The sequence below is a fragment of the Myotis daubentonii genome, chromosome 3 (genome assembly GCF_963259705.1).
Source record: "Myotis daubentonii chromosome 3, mMyoDau2.1, whole genome shotgun sequence".
Taxonomy (NCBI): Eukaryota; Metazoa; Chordata; class Mammalia; order Chiroptera; family Vespertilionidae; genus Myotis; species Myotis daubentonii.
In genome coordinates, this window is record NC_081842.1 from 36,150,736 (window position 1) to 36,159,709 (window position 8,974).

Genomic DNA, 8,974 nt, shown 5'->3' on the forward strand with positions numbered 1-8,974 from the left:
AGTCAAGGAGAGTAATTTGCCCAAAGATCATAGCCTGCCCAGCAATTTATCTCACACCTGCCTAGACAGACACAACAGTCTAGCTCATCCATCAAAGTTCATGATGTAAGCTCAGTGGATTTCAAAACTTACAATAAGAAAATGAAATTGGTGTAATCAAGATTATATGCAAGGTGATATTGGATATAGAGTTATGAGGACATATTTTAAACCAGTTATTTGTGTCAACATATAAACAAGTTAATTTGAACATGGATAGCCTTGTAAATATATTTTTCATTTTATGACTTCAAAATAATTTTTATGGACTTCAGATATAATAATTTCCCAACATAAAAACATGAATTTGTAGAAACACTTAAAAATCTTTGTAAACATTCAACTTTGAATTATAAGCTAGGCTGTTAAATCCTAAATACATGGGAAGTCAGATTGTAAATATAAATATTTGTTTTGTTTCTGTATTTCAATCACATTTTCTTATTCTCAATGTACTAGTATCTTAATGCTAGAATAAATTCTAACATTATTTCATCATTAATATCTTTACTGTTCATTATGGTAGCATCTTAGCATTTTAGAAATGTTTTAATACATTATCTTGTTTACAAATATTTGTTGCCCAGAATGAGCAGTTGAAGTAAGCAGATAATGGTACCCCTATTTTACAGATGAGAAAAACTGAAATTTGGGTAGGTTAAGAAAATCTTAGGCAAAGTGACAAAACTGACTACTGATAGTACCAAGAATAGAATCTAAATTTTATGAAACCAGGATTTTTATTTGACAATGCAAGACTGTTTTTGATAGTACTTAAGTGTTTTAGAAAAAGCTGAAAATGACCTTAGAGGCCATCTGGCCTACCCTACCTGATAGTCAGTTAAAAAAAAAAAAAAGTGCGAAGTGAGGGGATAGAACTAAAAAGAGAACTGAGATTCCCCAATTCATCCACAAGATACTCTTTCTAGAACAACCTTCTCCAAATACTTGGTATGGTAGTTGCAATATGAATTCATTATCTCTATTTTAGCACTGATAATATAGAGGTAACATTTTCCAAAGAAACTATTCTAACCAGAAGATGATATAGGGTTTTTTAAATGCCTATTCTCAAAACTTGTGCATCTCCAGGCACCAATTTAACAAGAAAAACTTCTGATTTGAAATTTAAATGAAAAAACATCACTCTTAGGTACCATGAGCCCACTGAACAAGTTCAGATTTTCTTTTACACTTTATCTTAGTTTTGTAGATAGCAGAGCTAGTCCCTGGAGCATAAGTATACAGCCATAGAAATATTACTCCAGGGAACATAAAATCCTTAAATATTGGTTTCAGCTTATAGTTGGAAGTTTTAACACCTTGGTAATGTAGATTACATTTTCATATAAATAAGTAAGTGGATATAAAACCAAATCCTATTTTTAGGTAGGTTTAGGAAATTAAAATTTAAATAATCTATAATAATAAAAGGGTAATATGCTAATTAGATCAGGCAGCCGAACTACCTTCTGGATGTCATTCCAGATGTCCTTCCAGACAAAGCCACCATGGGGGGCTGAAGCAGAGGCAGTTAGGGGCAATCAGGCAGGCAGGCCAGTGGTTAGGGCCAATCAGGCAGGCAGGTGAACAGTTGGAGCAATCAGGCAGGAAGGTGAGCAGTTAGGGGCATCAGGAAGGTGGGCAGAGTGGTTAGGGATGATCAGGCAGGCAGGCCAGTCGTTAGGGGTTATCAGGCAGGCAGGCAAGCGGTTAGGAGCCAGCAGTCCTGGATTGTGAGAGGGTGCAGGACAGGCTGAGGGACCCACCAGTGCACGAATCTGTGCACCAGGCCTCTGGTATAATATAATTTTTGACAAATGAATTACATGGTGTACCTACCCTCAGTTTTTAAATGTTCCCGTTTATGTAAAAAATTGAGGAACTGAAGGTTGTGCTTAAGAAGGGGGAAAATTGAAGGGATTAAATTGATTAATTTCTCTGAGTCAGATACTTCAAACTATAATGTTTCAAAGAATGAAAAGATGAACAAAGATTCAAATCGTCATGCATTTTAACAGTTCAATATATCACCTTGTCTGTGAGCTATAAAATGGCTTATTATCTGCCTGGGTTTGGAGATGAGCAAATGGAAAGGATGGCTGAAATTCCATGACCGGGTTGTGTTCTATTGCTAAGGTGTTGTTTTCTTTGTTTCTTAGAGTACTATTTTACCGATTCTCGCATAAAAAAAGTAGGTCACAAGATCTAATAGCATAAATTTGGACTAAATAATACTAGATTTAACAGCCTGAAGAACACTGAACTGGAAATTAGGAAATGTACAGTTTAGTTTGCACTTGTCTATAAGATTCTTTGGTGTCTTTGGGAGTTCACATAACCTCTGATGTCTATTTTTGGTTGTGTTTTTTTTTTCCAGTTACAAAATGATGAAGTTAGACTTAAGGATGTGTTTCTCCTTCTACCTGTGATTATATTGTGGAGGGACACTCAGAATGTCTGAAGTATTGTACAGTGGGGCCTTGACTTACGAGTTTAATTTGTTCCATGACGGAGCTCGTAATTCAAATTACTCATATGTCAAATCAACAGTGAACGAGTGAGACACATGATGCTGGGCTGATGTGGCGTTCACTGTGACGTTCGCTGCGCCAACTAGCTGTGGAGTATCTGAAGCTGGCTCGTAACCCGAATTTTAGCTCACAACTCAAAACAAAAAATCGGCCGAGAGATGGCTCGTATCTTGAAAAACTCTTTAGTGGGGACGCTCATAAGTCAAGGCCCCACTGTATTTATTGGCTTTGATACCCTTGAAATCTACCATGGTTTCTATTCAAAGAACATTTGTGTTAATATAGATCATGTATCTTTTGATTAATTGTTGGGCATTCACTGGATACTGAACTGTTCAGCCTGCACTTGGAAAGCGCACCCACATTATACAGCACACTATGAGGTTTCAATAATTACACTGGTTTAATACCACACTCTCTTTCCACTGGTAAGAATTACAGTATCCTCTCTTCAGATGGACTATTTCATTAGGCAATAGGTGACCTCTGGTTGGAGCTTATTATTCTAATAATTACCCAGAGAGATAGAGAAAAATGATTACCTTAGTCTTTTTAGCACCTTTCATCTTCACAAAGAACTTTTGCTGCTGCTCAAGTTACTGAAATGTCATAATATCCCTTAAAATTTGGCCTATGTATCTATCAGACAGAGAGCCATTGTGGCATTTGATAAGTTTTATGCCATCACCACAAATCTTTTTTATGAGGTATTGTTTGCTCTATTATGATAACCTTAAGAATAGCATTATAATTTTACTTTAGTATTACAGACTGCTTTTACTGCATTTTCAGATATTTTCATTTTTCAAGTGCAAAAATGAGCCTGTCTCAAAACTGTGGTTGTAATACATATAAATTAGTTTTGGTCTTATTTAAGTGACCACAGAATAAATAACACCAATCACACAATACAAGGAAACATTAAGGAGAGGGAAGAAAATGATATTTCAAGCCATTTTTGTTGCTTTATATTAACTTTTTTCTATGTGCACATCTTAATAAGGTTTCTAGTCCTCTCTCACCATAGCTGTCTCCTTTATAACAACAAATTTATCCTCATCAAGTATTGCCTTGATAGCAATGTCTGTAGTGTCTATACATATTTTTTTTTGACAAAATGACCATATTGCCTTAGTGTTTCATTTAATATAATAAATAGTTAAAGACCAAGAAAGACTTGAAAGCAGTAAAACAAAAGAAAGCAGTCTTACATCACTATGTTCTGATATTCTCTTTCAGAAGCAAATCTTGTGACTGTTAATAGCCAACATTTATTAATAAGATCTCTTATTATTAAGTATTTACTAAGTGCTAAGCACTGTATTAGATGTTTTATTTTCATTATATTTTTTGTGGTTATCTTTCCCATATAACCAATGGAAAACAGGATTAAAAATCTTTAGGGGACTTAACCAAACTTATGGAGAACAAATTATCCTATTATAGTTCATTAAAAGTAATTAGGACCAAAGCATTTCTTATTGTTATATATTCTTATTGTCATGGACTTCTAACTTCATGAAGCAAGTAAATGATAGCCTAAACTAAGCATGGGCTATTTTAGTGTTTTATTCATTGTTAGTTATGAATTTCAAGTGAATTAAAGGTAATTAATAAACATTACTTTTACATCATAAGACAATCTATTTTAACCAAAATATAACAATACTAGAGGCCCAGTGCACAAAAATTTGTGCACTCATGGGGGAGCGGGGGTCCCTCAGCCCGGCCTGTGCCCTCTCGCATTCTGGGACCCCTTGGGAGATAACGACCTGCTGGCTTAGGCCTGCTCCCGGGTGGCAGAGGGCAGGCCCAATCCCTAGGTGCAGCCCCTGGTCGGGCTAAGAGCAGGGCTGATTGGGGAGTTGTGGCCCCGCCCCCTGTCACACACAGAGCCGCAGGGCGATCAGGGGGTTCGGGCGCTGCCCCCTGTCATGCTGATCCCGGTGCTAGGAGGCCTTGTGGCTCCGCTTATCCCAGTGCTGGGAGGCATATTACCCTTTCACTATATAGGATAGAGGCCTGGTGCACAGGTGGGGGCTGGCTGGTTTGCCCTGAAGGGTGTCCTGGATCAGAGTGGGGGTCCCCACTGGGGTGCCTGGCTAGCCTGGATGAGGGGATGATGGCTGTTTGCAGCTGGTCACACATCCTTCAGGGTGGGGGTCCCCACTGGGGTGCCTGGCCAGTCTGGGTGAGGGGCTGAGGGCTGTTTTCAGGCTGGCGGGTGACTGAAGCTCCCAACTGCTCCTTTTTTCCTTTTTTTTTTTTTTAATTCTGGTCCAGCTTTAGCTCTGAGGCTTGGCTCCAGCTCTTAGGCCTCCGCTGCTGAAAGCAGGTATCTGGTTTGTTTGGGTTCTATAATCGAAACACTGTTTCAACTCTAGCTCTGTGATCCCTGTGGGCTGAAAGCAGGTTTCTGGGGTTTTGTTTAGCTTCTATATTTGTAACAATGTTTCAAACTGCAAGCTCAGAGGCTGGCAGCAGCAGGCGGGGAACGTTGGAGTCCTCCGTCACTGAAGCAAGCAAGCCTCATGTTCGCTTCAAACTGCCTGGCTGCCGGCCTCCATCTTGGCTGGCAGTTAATTTGCATATCGCCCTGATTAGCCAATGGGAAGGGTAGCGGATGTACGGTTAATTACCATGTTTCTCTTTTATTAGATAGGATACAACATCCTGAGAATTGTGTCTTTCTTAGCCCCGGTATCACTTATCACATAAGTTGTATCATAATGTAAGACTGTTTACAGCCACTTATGTTGGAATCACCTCCAAAGCTTTCATGATTTTTTTTAGAATGTCCCCAGTGATATGCATCTTTACTCACTGAAGACAGAGACATTTTTCAAACTGGTTAAAATTAATCAAATGAGATTATAATGATAAAATTCTTAATGCTTCGTGTGGCATATAAAATAGCCAATGCATTTAAGTTTTGTTATCATCATTAGTGTTAATATTTTAAGGCCAAGTCGGATAATCACATTTAATGGCCAAATTTGGAAATATTGTTTGCATTTGGAATAATGTGATTGATTTTCGTATTTGCCTTAGATTGACTCTAATGGCAGCTCCAAAGGATAAAATCCTAAATATCTTTGATTAGTAGCAGTATGAGGTAATTGTACAATGAAAGGCAGCATTCATTTAAAACATTAAGCATAGTCTATTGTATCAAACACCCATCTCAGTGCTTGACAATAATTTTGCAATCAATAATATAAAATGAAATCCTCATAATATCAAACACTTAGATAGAGCTTACCAGTGTTCTACCTAAGTGTACCAGGCACTGTTCACTTTACATCAATCTATTTCCTCAACTTCATGAAGTAAGTTCTTTTATTATCACTCCCATTTTACAGATGAAGAAAGAGAGGCACATAGCTGAAAAGTAACTTGATCAAGGTGGTAGAGCCATGAAGTGGCAAAGCTAGGATTAGAACCCAGGCTGTCTGGCTACAAAGTCTATGCCCACAACCCAAACTGGGGAAAGTCAGTAACAACAACTTTAAGGTAAAATAGGAATTCATCAGCTGACTTATAAAGATTATTAAATAAAGTTTAAGAATCTATTGTATATAAAAGCCTAAGCGACTGGCCTACCAGCCAACCAGCCAGTAGCTATGACGTGTACTGACCACCAGTGGGCAGATACTCAACGCAGGAGCTGCTGAGCTGTGGTGACTTGGCAGCTGCAGTTCTCGGGTGACACACCTGGAACCAGAGAGGAGGGAGCCCGATTCTGGGGTGCATCACCTGAGAACCACCCTCTTGCAATCTGGGACCCCTCAGGAGAGGTCAGAGAATCAAATTCAGCCCAATCCCTGCAGGCCAGGTCGAGGGACCCCACCAGTGCATGAATCTGTTCACTGGGCCTCTAGTAATTAAATAAATTACAATGATTTTTAATATTGTGTTTTTACATCTTAATCAAAATTACTAACATGTTTAGTTAGATTTTATGTTTATATAATTTATATAATATTCTTGTTTCTCACTAACAGGAATTTTCAAAGTCCTATAAGACATACATTTTGTTTAAATGGAATAATGAAAAAATTTGCTTATTTTTGACTCATGGCACTTTAAAACATACATACAAAATTGTTCAGCATTTTGAAATACTATGTTTCTTTACAGACATTGTTATTTTAAAGTGCAACATACATGAAGAATGTCATAAATAAAGAAGGTTATTTGTCCAATTTTCAAAAACTACACTTGAGATACATTAATTTTCAGGTCACTGGAGGAATTTAATACAATGCAAGAACAATTTTGAATATTCCCTAATGTAAATAAAAACTTATTTTAATCTCTTGAGTAATGAATGATGTCTAGTTGTAAAAAATAAAAAACAAAAACCGAATAAAAATAAAATTTGAATCCTAAATGATAGAAAGATTTTTTAAATGTCTCCCAATAAAGCATTATTTTACTTTTGTCTTAAAAAAATAAATTAATTTATAATGCTCACCCATGATTTAGGACTTGTAAATTTGAAAGATTTTACTGAGGAAGTTAAAATAATAATTTTAGCATTTCCCCCTTACTTCATGTCTTCTATAAGTTTCTACAAAATGTTGATTCCATTTTGTCAGGGAGAGAGGGGAAAAAATTAAAAGAACCTCTGAACTATTTTGATTATATATATAAATAAATTTGGGTACATGGAAAGCTAAATTATTTGAAGAAAAAGGTTATACTTGTCCAGCAATAGTAGTTGTCTGTATGAATCTAACACAGTGCTTTTCACTTTAAATTGCTAGCATCTGCTACCTTCCCTCTTAATGATAATTTCTGAAATGTGTTATTAATGTTAACATGAAATAGCTATTATTATGTGTTGAGATGATAAAATTAATAACACATGTATAGATTTCCTTATAAGTGAGTCCTTAGCTGTTTTGACTTGGTTTTTTATTTGTCCCAAATTGTTAATCACGAGATATCTTTTACATGAGACTTTCTCTGGAGATATGTGTCTCAATTTTACAAATCCTTTAGAGAAGACTCAAAAAGGTTGGTAGCTTGGAAAAAAAATAATAGTTAACTTCTTTACAATTACTTGGATATAAATGATTATCTCGCTGAAAGAAATCAAATTATGTACAGTAAATTACTATTTTCTATTTTTTAAAATAGTTCATTACTACTATCTATTTTGTGCCTCCAAAATTCAAACTACTTTAAGCTCTCATCTAAAATGGGGGCAATGATAACATTTTAGAAAATGTTTTTCCCCTCATTTTTGGGACTAAATTATTGAAAACTAATGATTGTTTAATGAGCTTAAGTTATTTCAATTCTATATGTTGCAATATTGTTATAATACAAGAAATGTTCTTAATTTCTCATGAAATTACTTTTTTTTAAAAAAAAATAGGATGCTGAGCTCTTAATATATGATTTCTTTTATTAAAATGTTACCAAAGGAGATAATTGTGTTCCACCTTTGAAACTCTGCTGTTTCAGTATTTAAACATACGTTTAATTACCAAAGCCTGGTGGAACAGGAGTTGCTGAGAGAGGAAAAAGTTGCTGAATTAGAGCTTGAACTAGAGTCAAGAGTTAATCATTTTTAGAAATTGTACTGGCTTCCTAATAGTGCTTGGATAAAACTGCCAGGAATACATTTTCATGTTACCTCCATCTAGGAACATTGGTTTATTACTAAATCCTAAGAGCCGGGTAGTGGGTAATGTGCATAAATACCAACTCTGGCTTTATTTTGCGTCTCTTTTATAGAGAGAGCTTTCTAATAATGGGAAGTTGATCCTCTTATTCTGTGGGTTCTATGGAGAAAAGAATATGTTAGTGCCTTTAAACTGCAATCCTGCTGACCATGATTGCTTCCATTTGGCACCTAGGCAAAGAAAATATGGTGGACTTGTTTTTTGTTTTTGTTTTTTAGCCTCAGAAAAAGACATGAAAAATATTGTATAACCTCTTATGGAGCTCATTACAAAATGTGAACTTCAAAAGACTGAACTGGCAATAGAAGAAAAAGCCAGTTAGGTTTTATAAGTCAGAACTTTGAACTGAAACGAAAGAGCAGGACTTAAAACTCAATCAAAAGGGCATGTATCCAGAAACACTGGCCTATACATCTGTCATTTCTATCCTCAAGCTGCACAGGAAATATTTAAAAATCAAGAATACTTTTCATTTAGATTATATTGGCAGGATATGTGATTCTCTGAGATTGTATAAATCTGCGGGTGGTCTTGCAAATATGGCAAAATTTGAAAATTTATTTAAAGTGTATTTTATAAAGCTACATGGAGGTGTATAAGCTACTTTATTTTTCAAAAATTTTCTTAAAATACTGAGATTCAAACTGGTGAGTCATCTTCCTTAGATCTCAGTTATATTTGCTATTTCAACCCATAGTTATTTCA

The 8,974-nt window shown here is 35.9% G+C and overlaps 1 protein-coding gene across 3 annotated transcripts in view; it reads left to right on the forward strand.

The window, feature by feature from the left end:
* NAALADL2 (N-acetylated alpha-linked acidic dipeptidase like 2) overlaps positions 1–8,974 on the forward strand; it is a 1,191,965-nt gene that overhangs the window by 1,076,957 nt on the left and 106,034 nt on the right. The gene's annotated exons all lie outside the window — the stretch shown is intronic.